We start from the raw sequence: 14638 nt of genomic DNA on the forward strand, positions 1-14638 counted from the left end.
AAAATCTGTAGCATCTTGGACTTGTACAGCCGGATGCAGAGATGCCAAAAAAACAAAAAATAAAACTTGCATACACAAGGTATCTGTGTGTAGAAAGCTTCCCTAAAGATTTGGGAAGCTCTAAAATGTATATATACATTTAGCTTTCAAAGGCATTAGAAATCACTGAATCTATCTTTGCAGAGGGGAAACAGAGGCAGGTGATTGGCCCAAAGCCAAGGCCAACAACTGATAAGTGGCAAAGTCCCCTGCGCTTCACTTCCAGTTCAGCATTTAGTTCTCCACTCCCCTTTGCCCCCCAGACCAGTTATTGGTAAAAATGACTTCCCTCCCAGCTCCAGAACACATTCGCTTGGTTATTACGTGTCTGGGAGAAAAATGTGCTGCAAAAGACATTTCTAATCTTTGTATTTTGGATACAACAAATACCTGTTCCTTACCTAAAAGAGTAGAATTCATTTTTCTCTAGAAAGTACACAATTAAGTAACTGAGTTACATTTCTATGATATGAACGGCCATTCAGAAGAGAACTATCTTGTTTAGGAAAGGGGAAAAAAAAGATGTGCTTCTTGGGCTTGGAGGTGAGACCCCCGTAGGCAGGAGGTGAGACCCCCATAGGCAGGGATCACTGAGAGTTCAAAAAGTGACTAAAGAAAGATCAACAGCTCTGACCGAAACTGATGAGTAGTTTGGGGATTGAGGATAAAAGAGAAGAGAAAAGATAGGAAGATAAGGGCAGAAGAATGAGGGTTTTTAGAGTTGGCCTAAGAACTCTTCCAAACAAGGACACAGCATGACCAATTTAACAGCCATTTGCCTTGCTGCGGTGTAAATCCTTTGGACTCTGCCACCATCATTCATGTCTTCCTAACAAAGCCAACAAAAGTGAAAACAAATTAAGTGGGGCTATATCAGGCTAAAAGCTTCTACCCAGCAATGGAAACCATCAACAAAATAAAAAGGCAACCTACGGAATAGGAGAAAATATTTGTAAATCACATATCTGATAAAGGGTTAATACTCAAAATATACAAACTCATACAACTCAGTAGCAAAAAAAAAAAAAATCATTTTAAAAATGGGCAGAGAAACTGAATAGACATTTTTCCAAAGAAGACACACAAATGGTCAACAAGTACATGACAGATGCTCAACGTCCCTAATCATCAAGGAGACGCACATCAAAACCGCGGGGAGATATGATTTCACACCCGCTAGAGTGGCCATCACCCAACAGACAAGAGACTAAGTACTGGCAAGGATGTGGAGAAAAGGGAACGCCTGTGCACTCTTGGTCAGAACGTAAATTGCTGCAGCCACTATAAAAAACAGTATTCAGATGCCTCAAAAAATTAAAAATAGACCTACTATATGATCCAGCAATTCTACTTCTGGATGTATAACCAAAGGGAGAAAAACACCTCTCTCGAAGAGACACCTGTACATTCCAGGTTTACTGCTGCATTATTCACAACAGCCAAGACACAAAAAGACCTCAGTGTCGGTCAATGGATGAATGGATAAAGGAGATGTGGTCTATATATGCAATGGAATATTAATCAGGCATAAAAAAGAAGGAAATCCTGCCATTTGTGACATGAATGAACCTTGAGGACATTATGCTGAGTGAAATAAGTCGGACAGAGAAAGACAAATACCGAATGATCTCACGTACGTGCGGAATCTTAAAGAACTAAATCCATAGAAACAGAGAACAGACTGGTGGCTGCCAGAGTCACGTGGGGATGGGGGTGGGGGAGAGTGGGCAAAACAGGTAAAGGTGGTCAAAAGTTACAAATTTCCAGCTATAAGACTGAAGTTCTGGGGATGTAATGCAACAATAAAATAAAAAAATAAAGCCTTCTGTGTACATGTAAATGCTGAGTTCAGGTGGGCTGTTTGAAGAACTCAAGAAAAGGGACTGAACACATTATCTGGATAGATGTGTGAAGAGAGAGGACCAAGAGCCCCTAAACAAACTGGGTCATTGGTGGAAGCAGAAGCTCAAAGGCAGAAGTGAGAGGAAGAACATAAGCCCCCGAGGAAAGTGCATTATACTTCCGCCAGTGGGCAAACAGGGGGGCTGGCGTCCATCTAACTAGGGCTTAGGGGCAAGAAGACCTCATTTGACACCTGGATATACGAAAGCAAAGGTTAAACAAAGAGTTACAAAAATGTATGTATGTATGGATGGATGGATGTATGGATGGATGTATGGGAATCAAAAAAAGGGGTGCAGGACAACAAAGTAACTGCTTCCTGGAAGGTACCCTTACCCTTTTCAGTTAGATTTTCGAAGGAAGATTCAGTGAGAGGTAATCCCTTTGGTGCAGCGGGGGCGGGGGGGTGAGGGCCTTAAGAAAGAAACATGCAGGGTGGAGAGCAAATGTCAGCCTCCTGGGATTTCTGGGCTCTGGGGAGCTTCGCTCTCTGCCAGATTACAACACAGCATCAGCAAGAGTGAGCTTGTGCTCTAGCCCCCCATCTATGTCCATCTGCCTGTGAGGTCATAGGATTTGGATCAAAGATCCCTTGAAAACAGAGACACCAAATGGACAGCCAAGGGGTCTGGCAGGCGCCCCTCCTGTGCACAGGCACATCCGTGTGGCCATGTGGCCTGTGCACGTGTGAAGCATAACTGGGAGCCCAGAGGAGCCCCTCCCCTCCCAGTCTTCTGAAAGCGAGCCCAGCAAATTAAAGCAGCACTCAGTTACTAACAGAAACGGGGACAGCGGGTGTATTGATGTCCTGGGATTTGGGATTATGTTTGTCCCTGTTCTCTGCACACCGGTTTTGGAGGGAGTAACAAGGTTTTCTTATTCTCCATCCCCTCCCCGACGCCCCCCTCCAACAAATTATAATAAAGTTTTAACTGTGTTACAAAAGTAAAAAAGGAAAACTCATCGTAGTACGTAAGCATTTTTCATTCTTTGACTGGTGTAGGGATGAGTTAGTTTTGCTCCAACTGCCAAGATCACTCAAAGGAACGGTACACGCAGGTGATGATAAATCTTCCTACTCAGAGAAACCAGTCACCCTCCCGACAGCAGGCCAGGTCAGTAAGGCTCCTGACACAGAGGCTTCCTCTCCTACAACACGGAGAAGATACTCTTCCTAATGTGGCTTTTGGTTCTTTTGCCAACCAAATGTGTAAGGGGGTAACAAGGAAGACATTACAAAGGGCGTTTAATCTGGAATTTGGGGGGGGGGCGGTTTGAAAGATGTTATTTATTTATTTATTTATTTTTAGACAGAGGGGAAGTGAGGGAGAAAGAGGAGAGGAACATCCATGTGTGGTTGCTTCTCACATGCCCCCTACTGGGGACGTGGCCTGCAACCCAGGCATGTGGCCTGACTGGGAATCAAATCAGCAACCCTTTGATTCATAGACTGGCACTCAACCACTGAGCCACACCAGCCGGGGCGAATTTTTTTTGCTTCTCTTATGGCAGTTTCATCTGAACTGTTACTCAAAACCATAGCTTAATAATTTTGTAGCTCAAAATCATTTTGGCCATCTTTTTATGTCTGTTCTGTTATCTTCTTACTCATCCCTTCCACAAATCTAATTTAAGTTTTCTATTACACATTTTGGCATCAATGCATTTATAATATTTATTCTATTTATATTAATGCTTAGGCAACATTCTTTTCATTTCTTTTTCTTCTTTCCTAGATTTCATGAGGGCAAGACTATTACTTTGTTCACGCCTTTTTTCTTCATTCCTCCTACCAAGGGCAATGGTTGAACAAATGACGTGATATAAACCAAAAGAAAAGAAAAGTTTCCTGGGCTGTTATTTTATCTGACTTTAAATGAAGGTTTTATTAAACCTCCTTCACCAAGTAAATCCTTTTTATGGCGCCTCACCCAGCTTTTCACCTGCACATGCATACATACAAGAGATTTAAAGGATCATTTCACCCTCCCAGAGCGTCTGCAAATATTAACTTCATTTAACAACAAACAATACAGGCCACGTCAGCGAGCCGACACAAGCACCCACAGTCAGAATAATTTCAGTAATTTCTATGCTTGGGTGCACGGAACTGGTGATGTCAAATCTCAATGAAAACAAAACATCTAAATCAGTATTAGACAATCGGTTTTGGTCAGGCCCCTGAATACGAAGGAAATCTTTTCTCCCAGAAAAGTGCACGTGAATTTAAACATAAAGTTTTCGGGATTTACTGACACACCCCAGAGGCAGTGTGTGCAAAGGGTGGGTCATTAGCGGATCACGAAATCAATACAGTGCACTAGGACCAGCTTGGAAGGAAAAGGACGAAAGGGAGGAAGGAAAAGATGGAAAATGAAAGGAAGAGGAAAAGGAAAAAAATAAGAAAGGTCATGGAAGGTATTATTATTTCTTGGCACTTTTTTTCTTTAGTTGGATATGTGTTGGGTCAAAATGTAAACTGTAGTTCTTATTGTGCACTGCCCTCAAAATAATGTAGAAAAGAATACTCGAGGAGTTCATGGGCCCCTATTCTAAATGATTAAGGATGAAACTGTCATCCACTTGGTTGCCAAGGTTCTCAGAAAAGAGTATTGCTTCTTGTGTGCGTTTTAACCAGGAGAGGAATGCGCGCCAAGATGGGGTCATGAAACAGAACGCCGAGTCTGAGGTGCTCCAGAAAGTAAGCTTGGCCAAACAATTCTTCTCTGAGCCTCAACATCTTCTCTGTAAAATGAGAGAGATGGGTTAAATGATTATTTGCCTGTCGCTCAGCATTTACTTTGCTTCTATTTGTTTACTTGCTTCTGAGGGACACCCCCTGTGCTCCAAAGCCTGGTGGCATCTCTTTGACCAAGACTCCCCCCGTCCCAACCTACCATATTGTAGATACTTATGTCTGTGCCCTCACACCTAACAGTCCCTGCAGAGAACTGGCATCCAGCAAACAAATGTGTGGTGAGCAGGTGAGTGCCGACAGTCACTCAGAGGTAGTTAGCAGCCACCCTGAGAAAGGGGCTGGACAAGAGTAACAGTGAGTCTTCATGTAAAGGCGAGCCCTGCACCTGGCACACAGTAGGCACTCAGTAATACTGCTGAATAGATGAAGATATAAGAAATCTATTGGAAATTTTGAAACTGAGTACACAGATGCAAGCAATTCTCAACATCCATCTCAGGTCTAGTCCTCGGGTGTGAATTTATGTGAATTCCATAACAGGTAGCTGCAAACCAAAACACGATTTTCAACATCGCCGGCATGAGAAATGGGGTGGTCACCGAGGGCAGGGAAACCGATGAGCCCTCCAGACAAACCCATAACTCACCAAGCTCAAAGGGCAAGTTCAGAACCGTGTCCCACGGCATCTAAATTTTATTTAGATTCAGAGCCACAGTGTGACTTGGGCCTATACGTTTTCAAAGGGCTGAAACAAGACTAAAAGCAAAATTGATTCAATCTCTGTGTGTGAGTTTTGAAGAATTCCATAAAATGTTAGAGAGCTCTGGCCAGGGTACTTGAATTTCAAATACTATGGGGATCAAAGCATAATCTATTCAGTTCTCAGTATCCCCAATAATAAACGTTTGAAATGACCGGCATCTCAAATCTCAAACGAGGAGACCCAACGTGGATATCCTCATGGCCACAGCCACGCTCACGCTCCCTTTGAGGCCAGATCATACTAGGAAATAACAGTTGTGAAAGGCCTCTGGAAGGCATAAACATGTGCCTATGAGCTAAAACTGCGTTATCACGTCCTCAGGCCTGAGATGTGGCCCGCTGGGCAGAGGAGCAGGTACAATCATGCAGAGCAGTAGCCTTGGGTTCAGAGGGACAGACCCAACATCATTCAGCTGTGTGGTCCTGGACAAGTTACATCGCCTCCCTAAGCCTCAGCCTCCCCATCTGTAAGATGGGAATAATTAGAGTCACATCTCACAAAGCGGCTGTGAAGATGAAATGCCGCAGCAAGCACTTCAGGCACCCAGCACAGCGTCAGGCACACGGCAGAGTGGGTGGAGACCATCGCTTTCACTGGCACTGACGCGACGCAGAGCTGTCGATGAAGATAGTCTGCAGTTTAGGCAATTCAGCCACGAACAATTTAAAGATTATTTTATTCCACAATTTGCACTGTGTGTTGTGGTAAGGAAATATCTGAGGAGCAAAATGCCAACTTCACTTTTAAAGGTTCTGTTGCTGGCACATGATCCCCTAAGACTTGCTCTGGGGAAGCTCAACAGTTCAGAAGTTCCCTGAGGATGCCCAGCACCGTCTCAGGCCGTGATCACAGACACTCAGCAACCGCTGCCCTTTCAGAGAGGCACTTAGCACTGGGGACCCACCGGTCCCAGCCAATTATAACCCAGAGTAAAGTGGAGACTGAAGTTGACAGCCCAGTCCATGAGGAATAAAAAAATGACATAAATTCTTTTAACATTTATTCTCTGCACCTAGATACGTTACCTTCTGTATTTGATGAGCTATTTCCATGCAATCATGGCCTGTGTATTTTCCTTAAAAGAATGATTGGTACCATTCTGGAAACCTCACCTAGCATTGACCTTACTTAGCTCATCGTGCATGTTCAGTCAGTATCCAATTGGTTGATTTCTACATATTTACAAGTACCCCTGACTCCTAAAGATGGCTATACCTGAAAGTCCAGAAACCAACAAGCCTGTAAAAATTATCATTGAAATATGTGGCCTAATGTCAAAATAATAGAAATTATTTTTCTAATAATTAATACTAAGTTCAGAGCAGATTATTAAATATCCTTCTTCATGATGGGTTGAGATAAGCAACTAACTAGTGAGGAATCAAAAGTCAGTCTCCCGTCAGCGTGAGTGAGGTTAGCTCTTCCCAGCAAGGGCAGGCTTTATGATGCCAGGGGCTGAAACGTTGAGCCCGTAGGCAGATAAGCAGGAAGGCCATGGCCTGGGACCAAATGGCTGCATCTTTCTTCCTTCTTCATCTTTGTCATTCTGAATTCCCAAAACTCAGTGAGTATAACCTGTAACCATTTCTAAGGTTTAAGAAGAGATTTTTAAAAATAAGAAGACGACCAAGGTGGGCACAGTGGACTCAGAAGATATCTCATCCATCAGCATGCAAAGCCAAGATAAACCCGGGGGTCGGGGAGAACAGATGGCCAGTGGGCCGTGGACAGAGCCAGAGGGATTCAGCATGAGGCCCCTCGGGGTGGCATTCCACCATGGGAGATGCCTGTTTGTAGGAGGGGATGTCCATTTCACCAGATGGCCAGCTCACCGCCTGGAGTCTCAACCACCACGTAAGCTCGGGGACTTGTGAGAATTGTATCTCACCTGTAACAGGATAAAAACTACATCTTCTGCAACCCTTGGGTTTAATAAGTATAAGATCCTGAAAAGGTAAAGACATTTGAATTATTTTCTAGTTCTTCTTTGGCTTCATGATAATAAGCCAACAAAATTCAGAGTAGAGAGTGTTCTTTTCCCTGTTTCCCCCAGCACTCCCAGGTCTTAGGATATTATAAACACTAGCCGGAGCTGAAGGAGCTCACGGGTTTAAAGTCGCTGTACTAAAAGAATCAAGTATGTAGCTTTTCAATGAGGCAGCAAAGCAGCCTCCCCGGCAGGTGCAGAGGTCTTTGTGAAGACCCTGACTGGCAGGACCATCACCCTCAAGGTCAAGCCCAGTGACACCACTGAGAATGGCAAAGCTAAAATCCAAGACAAGGAGGGCATCCCGCCTGACCAGCAGCGTCTGATTTGGGGGGCCAAGAGCTGGAGGGTGGCCACAGTCGCTTATACTACAACATTCAGAAAGAGTCCACGCTGTGCTTGGCGCTTCATCTGCATGGGGGCATCATCAAGCCCTCCCTCCGCCAGCTCGCACAGAAGTACAACTTCAACAAGATGATCTGCTCAAGTGTTACGCCTGCCTACACCCCTGCACTGTTAACTGCCTCTAGAAGTGTGGCCACACCAACAACCTGCGCCCCAAGAAGAAAGTTAAATAAGGTCCTTCCACCACCTTCCCAGCTCACAGGCTAGCCTTCTGCCTGAACCCCATAACCCTGGGGCCTCAATAAAGTTTCCCTTTCATTGGAAGGAAGGAAGGACGGAACACAATAAGCACTAAGTAAATGGTAGCTATTATCACCACCTGGGTCAGAAGGGGATTCATATAATCAACAAAGGCTTGTGGAACACCTACTGTGTGCCAGGCACTGAGTATACAGCAGTGACCAAAATAGATGAAGTCCCTGTCCTGCTGGAAATGACATTACAGGAATTAGAACCCAGGTTTCCTTACCTCCACCACCTATTGCTGTTAAACCCAGGACTGCAAACTCAAATGCCTGAAGGGGCCACACAGGCAAAAATGAATCATGTCAGAGAGCAGCTGGCTGTCCTCCACACCTGTGCTCACTCCACGTTTACCAGTCTTTCTACAGGTAGGTGTGGCCAAGTGACAGAGCCACATTAATCCACAGAATGTGGCAGAATGATACACAGTCCTTTCGGACCTGTTCCCCTTGCTCTTTCCCCTTCCATCAGCTGGGTGCAGACAAGCACAGTGTCCTTGGAAGTCACAGACTGCAGATGGCAAAACCATAAAGGAAGGATCCTGAGTCCCTGAGTCACTTCTTGGCAGAGAGCTCCCTGCCAATGAGGTACATTCAGCTGGTCTTTATGTGACTGAGACATAAAATCCTCTGGCTTTGAGCCATTACGGACTTGGGGATTAGACTGTTAGCACCGTAAACCCCTCAGAGCCAATACGTGATTGAAGTGGACCAGTGTGGGCAATCTCCTGCTTGTTTCAAGAGAACCTGGAAATCCTTATTTTTATGAAAATGTTCCTGATTTTAAATGTTTTTCATTTCTGTTAGATAAGTGCTATGCTATCCATAATTATCCATTGGCAAAATGATCAAGAAAGATTTTACAACCAGAAATAACATGACAGGACTTTACATGTATGCTCAGGACATCCAAAGAAATTCTCTTCCTTCCTTAATACACATCACAGCTATCCCTTACCTATTATGTATGTGTAAGGCCCTGTGCTGAGACAAGTAAGACCTAAATCCAGCTTTAAGATAATGGCTCTCAGACTTCAGGGCTTGTCTGCACACTTTCCTTCCCTAGAACTTACAGACTCCACAATTACCCCACTTTTAGCAGTTGAAGCAGCCCTGCTTTCTGCCCTGACAGCGCTATCTACTGCCTTCTATGCTCAGGGGCAGTGTCTCAACTGTCCCTTAGTGCTGGCTTGACTTTATAGCATATTCTTTCCCCTTCCTCCTGAGCAAGTTTTTCTGGTAAACATGATAGTATGTGCCCTCAGTTATCATGAAAACAGTTTTACACATGGATCGCAGTTGTTGTGAAAGGGTTTCCCTGACCCTGTGTACCTGGGAGGACCTTGTGGGAACCCCTGCCTAAGGAGCTCACCGTCTGATAGAGCAGTAGGCCACTGCGGGTAGTAGAGAGGCTAGGAGCTCAGGGTGGCATCTAACTCCTGGGGTGGAGGGCAGAGGGGGCACCAGGAAAGGCTACCTGATGGAGGCAATACTTGAACTGAGTCCTGAAGAAGGTGCAGGTGCTAACCAAGCAGACAGGGCTAAGAAGGCTTCCCAGGAAGAAAGGATAAAATGTAAGGGGGATGAAAAGGTTTTGCAGGAACTGGCTCATTCACACAGAACCCAGAGAGCTAAGCAGCAGAGCTGAACTGAGTTATGGGGAGTCATTGACAGCTTTGGGTGGGTTTATGTTATGTAAGAATCTCTGGCTGGAGGATGCAACTGGGTAGAGGGAGCCAAGACTAAAGGCAGGGCGACCACCCAGGAGGCACGTCTTTGACATGAACACAAACCAGAACGCGGGAGACTCGGAACTATGGCAGCAGAGACAGACAAGGGACAGAACTCTGACAGTGTTCAGAAATACCAGTAGTAAGATCTGGCAGCCAACTAGAGAAGGAAAGGGGGGAAGAAAATAAAATGATTCTCAGCTTTCTGGCTCCAACCAATGGGTGGTGGTCACACTCACTGAAATAGAAAATACAGAATGGGGAGCAAGAATTAGAGAAGCTGAGTTCACTTTAAAGGAGAAATGTTGTCTGTAGCCATTAGTAAAGATGTCCAATAAATTGTGGGTACTGGAGTCTCATCCTCAGGAGTGGGGCAAGAGTTTTTGGCATCACCCTTACACAGGTGGTTGTTAAATCTATGGCTTTGGATGAGGCTGCCCCAGGAAGGTCTGTAGACAGGGCAAAGGGTCGTCCACCACCCCAGGGTTAAGCAATCAGACCCTCACTGGCAACTCTTGCAGGGTCCCCTACAGGGAGGAGAGAGTGGTGGGAGGGGGATTAGTTAAGGAGGGAAGGAGAAGATGAAATGGAGGCAGGGAGAATGGGAGGAAAGAGTAGGTAAGAGCTGGGGGCACAGAGGACCTTTATTTAGTAACTAGTATTGCCCGGGCAGGCAGACAGGCAAGGGAGAAAATCATAAGGAATGTGAAGGTTTGTGTAGGATTCATAGTGTACAGTAGGGTTCTCCCAAAATTTGGAAGCTTCATGCCAATGATATTTAATTTTAGCTACGGTTTCAGAACATACAGTCCACATTTCCTCTTTCTCCAACTCAACTGGTTGGATAATTGAATGTCAAGGTCACTCTTACTTAAAACCACACAATGGTTTCCCGTCACTTTTTTTTTTTAATAATGGAAATTTTCTCCTTCGATTTTTATTTATTTATATTTATTTTTAGACAGAGGGGAAAGGAAGGAGAAAGAGAGGGAGAGAAACATCATTGTGTGGTTGCCTCTTGCGTGCCCCCTACTGGGGATCTGGCCCGCAACCCAAGTATGTGCCCTGACTAGGAATCAAACCAGCAACCCTTTGGTTCACAGGCTGGTCCTCAATCCACTGAGCCACACCAGCCAGGGTCCCCGTCACTCTTAAGATGAGGCTAGGGGCCACAGTCTGTCAGCTGTGTGATCCAGTCCTGTTACCTCTTCTGCGCAGCCCACCACCTACCCTCCTTTTGACTCCTGCCCACCAATGACCCCTGCCTTCTCCGTAGTTCCCCAAAAAACCACACTCCCTCCCACCAGAGGACAATATGTACTCCTCCCTTTGCTCCCAATCCCTGCCTGATTATCTCCTTTTCATTCTTCTGAAGTTGGCTTAAATGTCACTTCCTCAGGAAAGCCTTCCCTGACCAGTCTCCTCCTCAAGGCTCCTCCAGCACCCTATGCTTCCCATTCAGCCCTCCCTTCTGCTCGTAAGGATATACTTACTCCTTTGAGGAGCTGACTAATAATGTCTCTCCCCCAACCATGTGAATCAGTGCCTGTTTCCTTGCACCCAGCACAGTGCCTGCCACATGCCAGGTGCTCAATAAATACTGTCTGACCTAAGACTTCTAAGGAAAAGTCCATTTTAAAACAATGAACATAATTATTTAAGACTGCATGGTATAAAAACAAAACCGTCATGGGAAAAAATCAAACTGTGATGCCTGGGGAGTGAGAGGCAGGGAGTGAACAGGGAGGGAAATATCTGGAAAGGGGCAAGAGGAAACTCACTTCCTGGGGTGATCATCAGGGTCTGTATCATGACAGAGACTGAGGTTACAAGGGTACATGCGTTTGTCAAAACTTGGAAATACATACTTAGGATTTCTGCATTTCTCTGTATGTATAAAAATCACCTCCAAAAAAGAACCATAAACATATATTAAACTCTAATCAATGGCATGCTGAAGTGTTTGGGGGTGAAGTGTACCGATGTCTGCAACTTGTTTTGAACACATCAAAAATAAGATGACTGACAGACGGAGAGGGGAACGGACGGACAGATAATAAAGCAAATGCTGCACAAGGTTTACTGTACCGTCTAGGTGGCAGGCACGTGGCTGTTCACTGTACGGCACTGTCAACTCTTCTGTATGGTTGAAAATGTAATAAATGGGCAAAGTTCTGCACAGGACAGCTGAACACGTATGTACACTGTGATCAGATGTGGCTTCAAATCCTAGCTTCAACACGTACAAGCTAAGTGGCCTTAGGCAAGTCAGTTTCATGAATGTTCTCTCAATCTTAGGTTTCTCCAAGCCAAATGGACAAGACCTACCTTACAGTGTCGTCGTGGGGAGTACACTCTTAGTCCGGTGACTAACACAATAGTAGCTGCTTCACAAACATTAGTCCTCCTACTCAGAAGTCAACACGTCCACAAACTAGGACAAATCTCCGATGAAACATAAAAGAAGAATCTTGTAAAATTTTTCTCTCGCTACATCCCCAGGGAAATTAAAAGAATAAATTAATTGTGCTATTTTTATAGGGAAAGACCCTGACCTTCTATCAGTAGGACACTTGGAACTCCGTGTCTAGGAGAGCTGTACCCTATCAACGCTCCCTCACTCCATCTCCCCGTGGCCAGCCCCACCCTGAGAGCTGGCCAGGGTTGGGGACAAAGTCCCATCAGGCAGAAGACAGGGGACGTCAGCAGAACTGTAAGGAACACACCAAAGCCAAGACTCCCAGTCCCCTTTCCAGATGTGCAAGGAAAAGGAACACACCCGATGGTTCGAGACCTGCGGAGACATCAGACACACTGGCAGAGGCAGAGTCGCGGGACTGTCTAGGCTTTTAGCATAATTACATGCACTCAGCGTGGCCTTGTGATCATAAATAAAACCTCCAATCAAGGTGAATAGTGTATATTCAACTGAAAGAGGTCTCACAGGCTGCCACGTGGATGTCGCATCTCTAGGTCTGTAAGCTGGAAAAAATGACAAGACCAAATGAGCAGTAGGTGATGACATCTAGAAGCAAAAAAAATCAACAGTACACTTTTCAGTGTCAGACAACAAAACCAACGCCCCTCCAGCAAATGAGGTCTGACATCTTAAAATCAGTGAAAGGGTTAATTATATGTCACAAGGGAGACCATACAGACAAAGGAACTTGCAGTATTTTAGAAAGCATCTCTATGTGCCTGTACTTGGGATAACACACCTCAAACTATTCTAGGCTGCGTATGCCTAACTAACTTCCACACTCTCTTCCTCGAAATCTTATTCCTGTTTAACTAATTATTAAAGCACCTAGTTGGTGGGCCTATTAAGCCTAAACTTCAAACTCCTTGAAGGCATCCTGCACTTACTGCGCCAGCCGCCCTGCATCATCAAGTCCGTAGATGGCCTGGACCCCATCAGCGCTCGGCCAACTGCGTGCATCTCTTCCCCGCTCCGCTGTCACCCTGGTAGCCTGACATCAGCCACGGTGGGAGCAGTTAGGCCATGGAAATTGGCCAATGCTGGTAATCGGGCTACTTGTTGTCGTTCTTTTCCATAGAGCCAGTTTACCAGCACGTGCACCTGTTCTGTGCTGCCATGGGGGAGGAGACAAGCCTGGGAGAGCTTACCCTGTCCACACCACCTCATTCAAAACTGCCATGGCTGAAGGGAGGGTCAGCCTAGGAAGTCCTTTTTGTGCCCTATGACCCTTCTCCTCTAGCCTCTGCTGATCAGATGAGGGAGAAAGACCCCTCACTCCACTGGCCAGACTATGGCAGCCTGATCTTCCCTCCCAGGAAAGACAGAACTGGGACCAAGACAGAAGTGGATGGCGAGGATGTCAACTCTAACTGCAGTGAGCACCACAGCAAACAAAGCCCCAAGTAAGGTCCAGTTATGGGGAAACCAAGAAGCCACAGGTAGGCAGAGAAAGCCAGTCTTCAGGAGGAGGCAGATGGACAGACACAGCCTGCAGGAAAAGAGAGAAGCAAGAGGCCACCAGGTCCGTGAGACAAAGCCAGTCACCCCTGCCTCTTACCGTGGAAGCAGGCTCAGGGTTGTGGAGTCACACTGCCCAGGGTCAAACCCCACCTCTGACACTTAACTGTGTGACCCTGCATGAGTTATTGTTAAATTACTCAGTGCCTCAGTTCCCTCATCGGAAGCAGGGATCATAGCAGAACCTATTTCACAGGGTTGTGAAAATCAAGTGAGTTCACACAACCAGTAAAGGCTCAACAATGTTAGCTCGGTTCCTGTCAGTTAATTAGAGTGTCCACATGGCCCGGCTGTATTTCATTCCTATACTGAATATGTCACACGCAATTCCTCTGTGGCCTCGGGCCCCAAACTTGAGCTAGTTTTGTTTGAGTAGCTAGGTAATCTGTCCCCTGAATCATAGAATAATGTGAAAACCCCTGGACCACTGTATGACCTTTAGCAAATTACTTCCTCAAGCCTCTCCTAGGAGAGAACTGAGATTCAAACAAGAAAAGAGGGTGAAAACGGCAACAACTCTGAAGTGCTATGCCAAACTCTGGGGACGACACCCCTGTAGGGAAAAGCAACCACATTACATTAGCCCTGAGAATGGAAAAACACTTATTTAAAATGTCATTTTTATTGCTGGACGACAAACGGGAAATTCTCCCCCCCAGCTAAAAAAAGGCTTCATTTCTGTAGGATTCACCAGGTTGATCTGTGCATTCACCTCCAGTATTAATAAGATGGTAACACGAAAATGCCAACGACAGCTGTACAGCACTGACTTTTTAATATACCTCCATCCAGTTTAATTATATTCAAAATAATGCTCAGAATCCAGATCCTTCTATTCTGTTCAAAACAAAGACTCATTATTTAATAATGAAGTC

The 14638-nt window shown here is 45.4% G+C and overlaps 1 protein-coding gene and 1 pseudogene across 4 annotated transcripts in view; one reads left to right on the forward strand and one right to left on the reverse strand.

Moving 5' to 3' along the window:
- Positions 1-7967, forward strand: part of LOC112303188 (ubiquitin-ribosomal protein eL40 fusion protein-like) — a 100861-nt pseudogene extending 92894 nt beyond the window's left edge.
- The window catches only part of KIAA1549L (KIAA1549 like), a 219022-nt gene that overhangs the window by 193419 nt on the left and 10965 nt on the right, over positions 1-14638 (reverse strand). The gene's annotated exons all lie outside the window — the stretch shown is intronic.

The sequence above is a fragment of the Desmodus rotundus genome, chromosome 5 (genome assembly GCF_022682495.2).
Source record: "Desmodus rotundus isolate HL8 chromosome 5, HLdesRot8A.1, whole genome shotgun sequence".
NCBI lineage: Eukaryota > Metazoa > Chordata > Mammalia > Chiroptera > Phyllostomidae > Desmodus > Desmodus rotundus.